At 44.9% G+C, this 15,814-nt stretch overlaps 1 protein-coding gene across 3 annotated transcripts in view; it reads right to left on the minus strand.

Annotated features, from left to right (window-relative positions):
* The window catches only part of Dicer1 (dicer 1, ribonuclease III), a 65,414-nt gene extending 51,955 nt beyond the window's left edge, over window positions 1-13,459 (minus strand). For 2 of the 3 annotated variants that reach the window (XM_028764431.1, XM_028764429.1), the window contains exon 1: window positions 320-385. The gene's annotated coding sequence lies outside the window, so the exon portion shown is untranslated. Of the gene's footprint in view, window positions 1-319; window positions 386-13,270 lie in introns of those variants that run through there. The other variant, XM_028764430.1, reaches the window with a different exon arrangement.
* Between the last annotated feature and the right edge of the window lie 2,355 nt (window positions 13,460-15,814).

Consider the following 15,814-nt stretch of genomic DNA (forward strand, 5'->3'; position numbering starts at 1 on the left):
AAGGAAGGAAGGAAGGAAGGAAGGAAGGAAGGAAAAGAAGGAAAGAAAAAGGAAGGAAGGAAAGAGTAAAGAGCTGATAGGAAAAGCTTACTGTGCTCAACCCTGCTCTTATTAGCTCTAACGCAGGCTGGGCTTGGGGGTCAGCTCATTGTACCTACACGGCTATCACACAGCAAGGACAGGCCAGTGAGCAGCTGGCTCTTGTCACTCATTTACGCCCAACACTCATGGGCAGGTAAACTCATTTTGTACACTTTAGCTGACTGTTAATAAGTCAGACTAGGACAACTTAACACTACTTTAACAGGTACATATTTACCTCGAAATGCTGACTCTAAGTTCTTTCAGAGTTTCCAAGTCTGTATTTATGCATAACCTAGGTAACCTAAAAGCAATCAGAAAGAGTATTTTAGAAGACACAACTCATTTAAAAAAAAAAAAAAAAAAAACAATGTTAAACTGACTTCACAAATACTTAATTATCTTTTTATATTTAACATCAGAATAAAATCCTTCATAAAATTATCTACTAAAAGACAAGAAAACCATCCATGACTGAAAGGGCTACCTGTTAAAATTACTATTCCACTCTAATACAACTGTGAAAAAGCAGCAAGTTCAGTCAGCTGTGAGGGAGAGCTCTTGGCAGAACAGACACATTTCCCTCATCACCTGCCTGTAAGCCCACTGAGCACCATGGCACTCTACAGCACCACATGCTTCTGACACCCCGCCAGTCCGTCTGTCTGTCTCCTAAGGCGGCCTCAGCTTCACCACATTTTTCCCCAAGATAAGGTTTCCCTGTGTAGCCCCTGCTGCCCTGTAACTTGCTATGCACACTAGGCCTCCTGAGTGCTGCTGGAATAAAAGGCGTGCACTATCACAACCCAGCTAGTCACTAGATTTTTCTTCACATTTTATATGCCACCCAGTAAAATGCAAAGACCATGCACGCCAACATGAGTTGTAGGAACATATACCATGAACGAAGCTGTGTGAAGAAATTTCCGAGATCTTGTGAGAAAATTGCTTGTAAACAAGACAAGTCTTATAATCTGTTACTTTATAACATGGGTTGTTCTTAGAACGTGTTTTCATGCCCCTCGCAGGTGTAGCAGATAGTTCACTTTAGATTATTACAACTGGCTATTGTTATTTGTTTACATGCCTCTATGGGGGGGGGGACCCATGTCTTTGCCATGTGTAGCTTGTCCTTATGATTGAACACCTTACTCATATGACTGACTCTTCTTAACTCTCAGAGTATAAACTGATGCTGTGAATACAGTTGGCTATTGTATGAGCCTTGGTCCACCTCCTTTATCAGCTCCACCCTCCCAGGTACTACTACCTCTAGAGCAGTAAACACCGGGTGATGGGTCAGCTCTAGTCTGTTTCACGCCTGCCTGTTTCTAGCAATGTTCTAACCAGAAGGCAAGTCAAGCAGTATAGGATTATCTAGTTACACTACTAGACAATCTGTATACAGGTAGAAAGTCCATCTGGCAAGTACAGGATAGTGACTTATGTTGGTACTAAAATGTTAATAAGTCTTTATCCAATTTTAATTGATTAGACATTACAAATCTACAAAATTCTGTCTCATAGGCCCCTTTAAGATAAGCTGCAAATGATACTAGGTTTTAAGGCAAACAAGAAGCTCCCATCAGCACCCAACTAAAGCAGTAAGGCTGTATCCCCTGGGGTGCATAGAGATACAGACAGCCCTTGCAGTCCAAAGCTTGCAGCAACTACAACTTCCTGGTATGCCCTTTAAAGCACTCTAACACAATCTCAGAGACTCTGCCACTACTAACTCTACGGATGTCCTTTCTACTCATGCTGCTCCTGAGTTCTAAGGTACAACTTCCATAAGGCCCCAGGAAGCAAGAGGGGAGACTCAGTATGAACACTAGAGCATGAACAGGCAGTCAAACATGTTAGCACCGGAAAGCTCCCAGGACAGAGGTGCTATGGAGATCGGAACCCCGAGAGCAAGCAAACCCAGCCGACCCAGCCAGGGCGGCCAAGCGACAGCGTGAGGTGATCACTTGGCACAGGGTGCAAACAATTACAGGTTCTATAAATTATCTGTTGAAATGAGAAGAAGTCCCTTTCCCTTTGTTTTTCCTAACTCTCTCCTCCTGCTGCAGCGTGAGGAAACTTGAGCTTCCAGTGCACTAACTACAGAAGGTTTCCTCCAGAGCCCAGGCTCTACCTCTGAACTATTACACAGAAGGGAACAACTAGATTCCAGGAGGAGATAGGCCTAATGTCACCTGATTCCCATTTATAAACCTGTGCTGTAGGCATCAAGCCATAACACTAGAAAGTTTACTTTAAGGACAGAGATGGAATGGACTACGAAGCACTATGAAAACGGAAGAAAAAGAAAAAGCTTTCAACATAAAGCTGACAACTGCTGAGGAATGTCTTGCACCTGTGACTAGCCATGGGCACTTGGGTTCCCTGTTGACTGTGGGACCTAGAACAGATAACCATCTACGGTGTCCCAGAGTCTTGTTTATGGCAGCGTGGATCAGTATACAGACACTTGTCTTCCTTTCTATTGGTCACATAGGTCCTGCTTGTTTTTTTTGGTTTTTTAGGGTTTTTTTTTTTTTTTTTTGGTTTTTCGAGACAGGGTTTCTCTGTGTAGCCCTGGCTGTCCTGGAACTCACTCTGTAGACCAGGCTGGCCTTGAACTCAGAAATCCACCTGCCTCTGCCTCCCAAGTGCTGGGATTAAAGGCGTGCGCCACCACCGCCCGGCAATAGGTCCTGTTTAATCACACCCATTTTCAACTCCAGCACAAGTTTCCCCACAAAAGACTCTGTAGTTTCCCAACCGCTCTGTTATAAATGGTTTGCTCCATACGGTCGCCACTGTCCCTGACCTGTTCACATTCAGAGCTATCTCACATCAATTCTTAGGAGCGTCTTGCTTCCACTTTCTGGATTTGGAGTCATAGACATCACTTAAGTGTGTAAGGATCGGATTCCTGCTGTCTTCAGAGTGGTCCTGACACAACTCAGCCTCTTTTAATGTTATTCAAAAATGAAACTGGTTCCTTTTTCTTCTACTCCTATGCCGAGAATTTCTGTGTTGGAAGACTTAAGTTATGTTTCTCCAACATGGCTTTAAATTGTTTTAAACACAGCCCAATCCTCAAGCAATATTGATGCCAAATAGCAAATTCCATTTCTTGGAACTTAAGTACTTGAGAAACCCTAAAACACGTTCCCCAACTGCACAGAGGGAAGAAGTTTAAAAATAAAGATGGAACCAAGTAGGCCAGCACTTGCTACATGAGAAAGGAAGCCAGGCCTCCAGTGTCAGCATCGGCTAGCCCTCCCAAGTCCCTTCCTCTCTAAATTAGTCAAGACAATGTCTCAGCTGGCCTTAACAATGCCAAGTCAAGCTGAGGTTCTGGCCTCTTCCCAGCAGGCACTATGAATGTGCTGATGTAGAAAGCAGTCTTTCCTCTCTTTTTATGGTATCTTTATCTGATGTGTCCCTTGCACGATAGGTCAAGGTGGGCGCATGCGTATCAAGCATCCCCTACCCCTCTAAATCTGTTTCCTGGCCCAAAAAAAGCAGGAACCTGTGTTAGGATGAAACAAGATTTTTTTTTAAAGATGTATCTATTCATTTTATTATATGAGTACATAGTAGCTGTTTTCAGACACACTAGAAAAGGCACTGGATCCCATTACAGATGGTTATAAGCTATCACGTGGTTGCTGGGAATTGAACTCAGGACCTCTGGAAGAACAGTCAGTGCTCTTAACCACTAAGCCATCTCTCCAGACCAAAAATGAGATCTTAAGCTTGGTAAAGCAAACATAGAAACTATACTTAACTTAAATGTTAAAGAATTCTTTTAAAAAATGTAAAATGAGTCAGGTAGTGGTCTCGCACACCTTTAACCCCAGCACTTGGGAGGCAGAGGCAGGCAGATTTCTGAGTTCGAGGCCAGCCTGGTCCACAGAGTGAGTTCCAGGACAGCCAGAGCTATAAAGAGAAACCCTGACTCGAAAAACAAACAAACAAAATACAACCTTGTGTGTAACATAAAGCACCCAAAATTTTATATAGTTTTTTCAGTCAGATTAACCTTAAAAAAAGAACACACACAGATTCATAAAGGAGAACAAAATGCACATACTACCTTAAACATGCCACTGTGGCCCAGTGATTAAGTTCAAGGCATTAAGGATCAAAAGATTCAGGGAACGGTTTCCACCTTCCCCTTTCTACCAAAAACTAAAGGATAAATCCCTCCGGCCTGCTCCAGGGGGAAGAGATCCAGCCTCATGTTAGCAGGCAGAAATGGCCACGTGATTAGTCCAGATGAACAAACTTTACTAAGCAGCCCTTGACTCCGACTAGCTCCCAACCCTAAAAGCCCAAGTCTTCTTTCCTGCTCTGACACACTTCGCCATGACTGTAATAAACACCCATATAGATGAAATAAGACTAAAGGAGAAAAAAAAAAAACTTAAGTAATAAATAAAAACCTCAGTGGGGCTGGAGAGATGGCTCCTGGGTAAGAACACTTGATGAGCCTGCATGAGGACCGGAGTTTTGGTCCCCAGCAACCATGTAAAGGCTGGTTTTGGCTGAGCCTGTAAGTAGCCTCCAAGCTAAAAGGGGCAGAGACGACGCCTCACTAGAGCTCACTGGTCATCCAGCAGGTCAAGAAAAGGTGTGCTCCCAAGCTGCTGGTTCACAAAGGGACAAGGCAGAGTGACCAAGCAGGAAACTGGACAGCATCTTTTGGCTTCTGTACTTGCACACCAATGCGCACGCACCCACACACACGCACACAAAGAAATAATGTCCACCAAATGGTAAGTTTTGAAAATTTAAAACATAAAAGATAAAGCATACCCCAAATAACCACGGTATATAAGATAATTATACATAAAGGACCTATCGACTATTTTTAGTGATTATGTTATAGTAAGACTAACCTGAAACTAAAAACCAAAAGATTAAAGGGGAAAGAAACGGAATGGAGAGTGCTGGGATCCAAACACCACTCCTTTGATTGCTAATGCTGACATTTCTACTTCTTCTACTGGTTGCAGCTGTCATTAAAAACCCTGGAGCCTTATGTAGCCTAAGTGCTACCATAAAAGGTCAGAGCAGCCACTACACCACTGCGATCTCCACAGCCCACCCCATAGCTACATGCCTAAGCACAAGAGTGGAGGGGGGCATAGTTTAGCAAACTAGGGTTTGGTTTCAAGATGCAACTCAGTACAGCCACTGAGAAGGACAGTAGATTAGACAAAAATATGTATGTCATGACATCAAATAAAAAAAGGAATCTTTACTTAGATTGTAATTAAGATCTGCTTGGGTGTTAGTTAAAACCTAGAGAAAGGAGAGGGATGGAGAGGGGGACTGCCTTTTACGTTTATCAACATTTCAAATTCTTCTACAATCTGAGCAGGTATTATTTCAGATACGGAGAACAAACTTTCAAGTTAGGAATGATCTGTAACAATATAATAGTTACAGATCTGCAGGATCTATTTCCAAAAGACTGTAAACAACTTGAATTATTTAAACAGAGTAAATCTTCATCCTGGGCACTCCACGGCCCAAAGAACTGCCAGAGCTACAGAGGTGTCCATCTGTACGGCAGTTCCTGTGACATCATCCAACTCCAGCCATGCTAGGCTGTCTCACGGAACTGCTAACCACTCAAAATTCTATGTCAATAAAAGGTTATCTAGGTCCATCCTTGAAGACAGTGGGACAACATGCATCTCATGAATTTTCCCTGCCCAAAGTACAAGGTCTGATTCAAGCCATCAGGAAACAAAACCAAATCTGATATTCATCTTGCAAGACAAGTGGTTTGTAGTCTTCAAGACTGAGCATCGGAAAAAAGCTGAGAATCTTCCAGAATATGAGGAAGAAGAAAAAGGCAGCTAAGTGAAATCCTGAAATGAATCTACACAGTGCCTTATTTCTCTAGTGAAATAAGAAAGTGATGTTTTAAAAGACATTATTAGCATAAGCTAGAAACCACAAGTCAGAGTCTGACTTCTTCATGTGATGTGGTCAATGAGGGTAAGCATCTTATGGGTGCATAAGACAGTACCAAGTGTACATAAGTGTATCGGTTTCTCTTCATATGTATATAATTTATACTTTCTTATATGTTCATACACATATAATACAATCTATAAAAAACAGTATGTTTACAATACAACAGTTGAAAATTCTATTATAAACACCCCAAAGAACTATTTTAGCAAAGCTTCCAGGCACCCAGCTAGAGAAGAAGCTGGAAGCTAAAGTCTATCTTAATAAAAAATTATCCTTCAAATACAAAGTGTTGGGAAATGGCTCCCATAGGCTCGTGTGTGTGAGTGCTTGTCCATAGGGAGTGGAACTGTTAGGAGGTGTGGCTTTGTTGGAGGAAGTGCGTCACTGCGGAGGCCGGCTTTGAAGTCTCATACACCTCAAGCTACACCCACTGTGACACACAGTCTCTGGCTGCCTGAGATCAAGATGTAGAACTCTCAGCTCCTTCTCCAGCACCATGTCTGACTGCATATTGCTATGTTTCCTGCCATGATGATGATGGACTAAACCTCTGAACTGTAAGCCAGCCTCACTGAAATGCTGTCCTTTATAAGAGTTGCCTTGGTCGCTCTTGCTCTCTTGCTTTCTCTTGCTCTTGCTTTCCCTTCTCCCCCTCTCTCCCTACTCCCTTCCCCGTGAGCATGGCTGGCCTCTCATTCTCTTCTCCCCTCCCCCCACCACCTTTCTCTGCCTCTACTACCTTCTTGACTCCCCTCCCCATGTCCTAAATAAACTGTATTTTATACTGGGGGGGGGGACTTGCCTTGGTCATGGTGTCACAGCAACAGAAACCCTAAGGTATCTGATGTGTTAGTTTTTGTTTTATCTTATTATATTTTATTATTACCCCTTAGAAACCTATTTGTTTTCTAATGAGATACAGAAAGGGAGTGGATTTGGATGGGAGGAGGGGTGGGGAGGAGCTGGGAATAGAGGAATACATAATGTGAGACCAAAAAATAATAATAATAAAATATAAAAAAACGGGCTGGAGAGATGGCTCAGTGGTTAAGAGCACTGACTGCTCTTCCAGAGGTCCTGAGTTCAAATCCCAGCAACCACATGGTGGCTCACAACCATCTGTAATGAGATTTGATGCCCACTTCTGGTGTATCTGAAGACAGCTACAGTGTATTCATAAATAAAATAAATAAATCTTTAAAATATAAAAAAACAATAAAAGGGGAAAAAAGAAAATATGCAAAAACTGATGCATCACTTGTCATTCCCTGTCTCCCTCCAGTCCCCCCCATACCCTACTCCTACTCAGATTGACAGCCTCTTTTTCTTTCAATATTATTGTTACTTATATATACAAATAAATACATAAATACAAAAAAAAAGACAACTTATCTACGAAACTGTACATAAGCCCTCTTTTTTTGGACTAGCTTCCATTATAAAACTGGGTATGTGTTTCACTATTAGTAACATGGAAAGGCATGACATAGTCTAGTTACAAGAACACAGCAAAATATTCTCAAAAGTACATATCTGAAGAAAAACAGTAGCATCTAAATTTTATCAAAAATAAGGAATAGGTCAGAACCAGGAAGCAAACTGTTCTGGTCCAACTTCAAGGAACCAAAAGCTTTCAGAGAAGGACACAGAAACACAGAGGCCAGCAGCTGCCCAGTGTCTCAGTGATGAACTGCAAGAGTTGGTATTACTCCCTGGTCCTCCAACACCAAACATTATCTCCTAAAGTGTTATTAGAAAGTAATAGTCTAGTTTTAAGTAGATGAAGCATACAGTTCTCACTGAGATGCCACAGGCAGTGAAGGCTGCGAACAAGATATGGGAAAGGCAGGCAGCCACAGCTGTGGCTCGTCCATGTTCACCTTATCCTGTCTTAGCCTTGCTGCTCCCAAGCAGAAGACACAAACTCTGACTTCAAAGTATCTCCAAGTGTCAGATAAGTCTATTGTCTTCCTTTTTAATTGGTAGGTGCACACCTCCTTTAATCCTAGCACTTAGAAGTCAAATGCAGGGGGACTCTTCGAGTTCAAGGCTAGCCTGGTGTACATCATCATCATGGCTGCATAGTGAGACCCTGTCTCAAAATAAATGAATGACATATAGCTACAGAGTTAGCTCTTAAGCAAATAACCTTCTTCTGTCATCTCAAAGGTTAATTTCCAGTCATGCTGGGAACTGAAGCCAGAGCCTCATGGATACCAGGCTCCACCACTGAGCTGTGGCCTCACCCGAAGACCACATGTTTAAACTGGCGCCCTGCTCTCAGTATTTGGATTAAGTATTTTTTTAAAAAAAAATTCTGAATTGACTGTCCTGTTTTATAACCCCCAAGCGAACTTTTTCAAATGTTTTAAAATCTTTATCACATATACTAATCTGTCAATTAAAAAAATAACTCAAGATTAGTCGATTCCACAATAAAATTATCTTCAGTACCAATAAAACTCTAGTACTGCAGACACTGTCTTCATGTTCCAGATACTGCTCTCAGCCTGTGATACTTCCATAAAGAGATCATAAGCAGAGAAGCGGCCAAGGGTATGGTCTGTCCTTTATCAGAGGGGTTACGGTCTTTTTCAAAGCCTTAAGATGCTAGCAGTCCCCACAAGTTAGTTTCTAAAACCTTCACAAAGTTTTATAAAGATAAACTAATTTACTCGGCAAAACCAAGTGCCCCTTTACACAGAGCTTTGTGTGGCAGTAAGTCACATGCACACTTGATCCCTGATTCTGGGAACCTGAGCACAGCTACAAACGTCATGTCTCTATGTGGCTTCTATGTCTCAGAAACAAGACTCAGTGAGCAGTCAGAAGAAGCCCCACACCTAAAGGCTACATGGGCCATCCTTGATGACCTACATGTCATCTTAGTCGCTGACTGGTAGCATATAACTGATTATCAGGTCAGGAGTATCAGTTAATCAGCCATTTTAGAGAAATGGGAAAGTCACCGAGGACCTGCAACTCAACAAAGGCTTTCCTACATGGCAGAACCTCCCATTCTTCTAGCCACAGTTCAAACACACACTCTCTCTCCGCATCCTTTCATTTTTCAGGTCCATACCACCACACAAGCGCTCACCCAGCACACACTCCTGCAACGTCCTGACTGCCTCTACACCTCAGCCAACTGTTACCTGCCCTCAGCCAAGGCCTGCACACTACAAGGGACACTTCAACTCCAGTGGCAATGACATCACCTGAACCACACATGCCTGGCTTACTCTTGCTCTCTGCCTCTTCCTCATGTTTTTGACAGGGATTATTCATAAAGAATGGGGGATATATTCATCAGGTGTAAGGGTCGACACTGTCTCTATCCATGAACATCATTACTTTGTTGAAGAATCCAAACAATTAACCACTGTTGATGAAAGAACAAAGTCTGTTTTTCCTGGCTAATAGGTATACCTCTCTGATTAATCAATGGAACTGCAATTACCCAGAGTTCCTCTTGCACTTAGACAAATTAAAACAAAACAAACAAGTGAACGCACCTGTGACATATCCTGTGAAGCTCTTCACCCACTCCTCGTCCGTGGACTGTCCAATCTCTGCACTGCTACTCGAAGCCCTTAAAACCACCTTCTTATCAGTGGGAGAACGCTCTACATCCCTTCTCAAGGGACACAGAACTATTACACAAATGCTCATCTATGGATATAATTATTAAAAACTAAAGTCCCTTTAGAAGGAATATTGGAAAGCATATTGGAAACAGGGCTAAAAATACCAAGCAGCACAGACTATAGAGGTAGAACACTACCAAAGTAATGTTGTCTCCAAAGCGTGCAGCCTACTTTGAAGATATTCCAAAGAAATCTGTAAGTAAAAGCCAGCACAACAAACACACACACACACAAACACACACACACCCTGTTGGTTTTCAGGATGAGCTAAACTCTTGTGTGCTCAAACAGCAAAGCCTAAGATAAACAAAATAATCACCTGGCTTCAACTTTCTATTTGCACAAAGTCCACAGAAAACTTAGCAGCCCTTTCCTCTGCCTCCATTAGGACAGAACAGCCTGCTAACCCACTGAACAAACTCAGTGATAAGAATCCCTGTTTGCCATACTGTGATAAGAACCAAGATTCTAAAAATCAGTAACTCCTCGACTTGGAGAAGATTCCAGTCTTTTATTGACACAGGGGAACTATTTGTATGAAATTAAGAATCAGGAAGGAACCTGAGCCTAGTGTTTTGATGATCAACAAGCAAACCTGACCACTTTGGGGTGTATGCCAGAAGGAAGGACGGAGACAGCGGGGCACAAACGATCCCATGCATACCTATCCTCACAGCAGCTACTCAAAAGTCAGATGGAGACTGCAGCAGCCATCCACAGACGGCTGGAAACACAGAACAAGGCACACAGGTGCTCCTCCACCATCGGTGGCCTAGACACCCACTTCTAAGTTGAAAATACAGAACTGAGGAACGTGTATGGTTAGCATGTCAAACTTTCTGGCTGAACAACAAAGCACGATGTAAGGCATCACTGGCTACACCTCATGATCACACGGCTGACTGGGACAGGAAGGAGAATCAAAACTTCAAAATTAAAAGAAGTGTCTACTATACCTGCACTTTTTACACATCTTAGGGCTAAAAATAAAATGCCATCAAACTATTATAAGCTAGGGACCATATATACATACAAGAGTTTCAGCCTCTCAAAGTGAGGCGATAGACGCACACTCGACATGAAGCCCGAAGGCGCTCTGCTAGGTGTTAGTACACCAGCACCACAGGACCAACCCTCAGTGACTATACATGAGGTTCCTAGTAGAGCCAAACTCAAAGACAAGGGAGCAGTGGTCACTCAGGACGAAGGGCTGAGTGTGGATCAGTGGTTAGGAGGTGAGTGTCCCAGTGAGGGGACGTCTCGAGGACAGTGCTGACACCTGCAAACCTGAATGCAGCTGCACTGTACACTTAATGGCTAAAGCTGCAGCATTTTAAAACAACTGCAAACATTGAGACAAGCTGAGGTCACCTGACTCTTTCTCTCTCAGTGGGACAGAGCTTCACCCACTCCACTGTATTAACTGAGGATGGATCCCACTTTGTGCAGTCTGCCTAAAGCCACTTGCACAGTACACTCTGAGGAGCAGGCATGCAGGCATTCTGAAACCAAATCACGATCCAATCAGGGCTCAGGTAGACTCACAATCTGAAGAAATCGTCAAGAGTCTCACCTCCCTCGTGTGTAAAACCAGGAAGGAGGACACAGCATGGACACACTGAGAATTCAATGAGATTTTATGAAAAGAGCCTGACACGTCTTGGCACAGACTGCGGAGACTTACCGAATGCCCTCCTTCCCTGCCATGGACAAGCAAGCGTAGGCTGCAGAGAGGAAATCCTTAAGAAGCACACCCACCTTCTCAAGTGACGTCACCATCTCACAGCATCAAAGAATAAGATGTGGCAATGCTGTGACACGCTATAAACATCACCCTCCCTAGAAAGCAGAGCTACATCTAGACATATCATACCGTCACAAAACCACTCTCCAATCAGAACCAAGAGGCCTGGTGGCACGTGCCTGTAATCCCAGCACCCCAGAGGCTCAGAGAGAAACTTCCTAAAAGTTGAGTTCAAGAAAGACAGAAACGAACTACGCCAAAAATCAACCTAGCTATACAACTCCTACCCAGAAACACCGCCATAATGCAGTGCTTGGTGTGGGACAAAAAGACAACTACATTATTAATGTAGTTGCAAGGTCTTTTAACACTCAGTTAAAGTCAACCGGGTCATCTTTTGGAGCCACCAGTAAATACACAAACTTAGGCTACTATACTGATCTTTAAAATTAGCCCTTGGTGCTAACAGTTCTATAAAATACACTCTATTCCTGAGCATATGAGCTGTTTATATTACACACTGCATGTCTCACAGGTAGCCTGAAAAGCGAAACAGATTATTCTAGAACTCAGTCTCCAAAGAGATCAAAAAGATACTTCCAAAAAATGTCCAAACTACTGTTTGCTACAAGCCTCACCCAGAATTCATCTTGTTTGTTTGTTTGTTTGTTTGTTTGTTTCGAGAGACAGGGTTTCTCTGTGTAGCCCTGGCTGTCCTGGAACTCACTCTGTAGACCAGGCTAGCCTCGAACTCTCGAACTCAGAAATCTGCCTGCCTCTGCCTCCCAAGTGCTGGAATTAAAGGCGTGAGCCACCACCGCCTTTCATCTTTTAGTAAAATTTAGCAGAATTCATCTTTTAGTAAAATTCTGGGCCCTTGGTTACAATGAAAATTTTTACCCAGAGAACTTCATGTTTGTAGCAATGAATTTCCAACTGGGTGATCCTATTTTACAGCAGGTTTGAGAAACATTTCCCAAGTTGCTTAACTCATGAGCTGCATCCTTTTCTACTGACTTACAGTGCGGCTCCTCAGAAAACTGACAGTCTTCAGAAACTCAGGCAGGAGCAAACTCCCAAGTAAGTCGCTTTCATCAGATGACGTCTTTCAACACTTGATCATCACAATACTTAGGACATCATATATCGGTAACTAACCCTTTAACCACAACTCTGCTCATAAAAGCAAGGACTATAGATCATAAGACTCCCAGTCATCCATTTGAGCAAGTCTTCAGGACACTGGCGCTGTCCTGCAGGCAAAGTCACAAGGGTAGCTTAGCTCTGCTAGGCAATCCAAACAGATCTGGTGTGCTAACTAGAAAGGCACATGGATTTGGCCAAAGGAAAGCCCCTTCTTCGCAAGGTCCAGGCTCAGGGACCTGAAAGGGGAGGGGCAAAAAACATGGCCTGGGCCGCCCACCCCCTAGGGCCAGCCTTGGTCACCTGCCAATAAACACACAACAATCCTTCCCAGGGCTCCAGCCCGCACCTCGCCGAGGCCTTGTCCCTCTCCTGATCCTCTGAAGTATCCAGGGGTCCCGCGCCATTTGGCAGGCCCGGGTCGCTCCCGGGACGCCGGCCCGCGTGGGTACCTCCTGTCTTCTCCCGGGTTTCGAACGCGGAACGGGACCTGTCAAAGCCCGCTCCTCCCAAGGCGGGGGCGCGCAGAGGCCCGCGTGGACCGTCATCCGCCCGGGTTCAGCGTCGCGGCCTGCTCCCGTCGCCCGCGCGGGCCTCGCGCAAGAGGCGGGCCGGGCATTGCCGTCTCCTGGGCCCGGACACAAAGCGGCCCAGCGGGAGCCCGCCTCACCTGCAGCACTGGGCGCCGCGGGCCTTCCAGAACCATCGGACCCCGCTCCGGCGCGCGCGTCACAGCCCAGGCCTCCCGGTGCCGCCCGGCGCCGCCGCCGCCGCCGCCATTTCCTGCCGCTCGCCGTCGCCTCGTTCCCGCTGTCAGGTTACTCCATTCACCTGGGCCCGGAGCCGCCCGCGCCGCACCGCGCCGCGCCCCGACTCCTCCCGCCCGCGTCTGCGGAGACTGCGCAGCGCCCTGCTCGCCGGCAGCCCGCGCTCGGCCCGCGGCGACGGCGCACAGCGGCTTGGAGAATCCCACCGGCGTCGCGCCGCCGCTCCGCGCCCCCTCGCTTGTTCGCCCTGCGGCCGCATGAAAGCCGTCCTGTGATTGGACGGAGCTCGGAGGTGAAAGGTTAATCCCGGGCCCCCAGCCACTCAGAAGCTGGGAAACAGCGGACTCAGGCTGAGACGGAGTCTGCGGCCCAATGCGAAGACGGAGCTCCGTAACGCAGTCAGCCAGCCGGCCGGCTGGAGTCCTGTACGCGCCGCCGGGGCCACGCAGTCCGGGCTTGGTCTAGAGGAGCCTCCAGGCTCTGGCGACTCTCCCTCCTCGAGAATGACACCCTCGCGGACCCATCGCCCCCATCCGCAAGCCCCGCTACAACTCCTTTGGGTCCTCAAAACTGGGCCCTTTGGCCAGCCCTCAAAACTAACAACCAGAAAATGCCCTCGGCGAGCAAACTTGATTTTACAACGCTGAGCTTTCTGCTGCGCCTTCCTGCTGAGTTCAGAAGAGTAAAGAGACCGACTTAAAGAAAATCATCTTAGTGTAGGGTCCTCCCCAACATCCATGTAGGCATTTGGAAAAGACTCCGGAGATAGATTGTTGTACCCGGCTTCTCTCTGCCCCTGGAAGCACTTAGCTGTCCGTCTGAACTGTGTCCAACAGGATGGCCACCAGTCCCACGAAGTGGTTGTTACCTCTCCGAATTAAGGCTAATCTTTAATAAACTGAAGTGATTTGTTTATTAGAATAAATGCTAGTGTCATTTGTTTTATTTTTTTATTATTATTTCTAAAGCAGGTCTCACTCTGGAGACCAGGCTGGCCTCAAACTCAGAGATCTGTCTGCCTCTGCCTCCCAATTGTTGGGTTTAAAGGTGTGTACCACCATACCCTACTTTCTATAAAAATTAAGATATGTTCATCGATTTATTTGTGTGTCTGTGAGATGCGTGGCATGGGGTTAGGATCCTCATGATTTCACGACAGGAGATTCTTAACCTCTGAGCCAGCTCTCCAGCCCCATTTATTCCTCGACGTGCAGTGGTTCTCAACATTTCTAATACTGCGATCCTTAATGCAGCTCTTCAAGTTTTGGTGACACCCTAACCATAAAATTATTTCCGTTCTACTTCATAACTAATTTTGCTACTGTCATGGATTGTAATGTGAATGTCTGTATTTTCCAGTGGGCTTAGGTGACCCCTATGAACGGGTCGTTTGAACCTTTCCCTCAAAAGGGTTGGTTTTGAGAACCACTGGGAGCACTCAAAATTTTTAAGCACCACTGACTGGCGTTGAATTTAAAGCTCCTAGGCCTGTGCACCTTATACACGTCCCATTTTAAAGAAGAAGAAGAAGCTGGATTAAGCTCCAGTAACTCTGCAGCTAGGATGTGAACATCTGAGGCTTGAATCTTGTGCTGTCTTCTGAGCTGCTGTGCGCATTTAGTCTTGTGCTCAAAGCTTGGTCGTGTATTGATCATGAATTAGCTTGACCTTCAATCATGGGTAAATTAGGAAACAAAATGGCCTTGGCTGATCACAGTTACAAAACGATGCTTTGTAATGTGCTAAAGCACTCTGAGCAATAGCTCTCCCCAGTGAAGACATAAAGGGTTTTTGAAAGTGATCCTTTATAAATAAAGCAAAATGGAATCTGGTAAAAGTGTAGGGCAGTAATGAGGAATACTGGCAGAAGAATTGTGGGTGGATAAAATTGATGATTCCTCCTGGTACCCTTCCATAGACTTTCCGGACTAGCTCAAAGCCAACAAGATGGTTCAATGGGTAAAGGAGTGCACACTGCAAGTCTAAAACCGTGAGTTCAAATCCCGGGACCCACATAAAGGTAGAAACAGAACTGACTCTTTTTTTTAAAGATTTATTTATTTTACTTATTTTGAGTACACTGGAGCTGTCTTCAGACACACAGAAGAGGGCATCAAATCTCATTTACGGATGGTTATAAGCCACCATGTGGTTGCTGGGATTTGAACTCAGGACCTCTGGAAGAACAGTCAGTCCTCTTAACCGCTGAACCATCTCTTCAGCCCCAGAACTGGCTCTTTAAAGTTATACTCTTAGCCACCACTGCCCCCACCCCTGGCCCCAACACACACATCACAAAAATAAAGATACTTTTAAAAGACCAACTGGGCTTATCCAGTAGCCGATGTTTCTGATCTATTTATCTTTATCTTTAGGAGGCAACATTTGTCTTTTTTGTTTTGTTTTGTTTTGTTTTTCGAGACAATGTTTCTCTGTGTAGCCCTGGC

The sequence above is a fragment of the Grammomys surdaster genome, unplaced genomic scaffold (assembly GCF_004785775.1).
Source record: "Grammomys surdaster isolate TR1022 unplaced genomic scaffold, NIH_TR_1.0 144, whole genome shotgun sequence".
Classification (NCBI taxonomy): Eukaryota; Metazoa; Chordata; class Mammalia; order Rodentia; family Muridae; genus Grammomys; species Grammomys surdaster.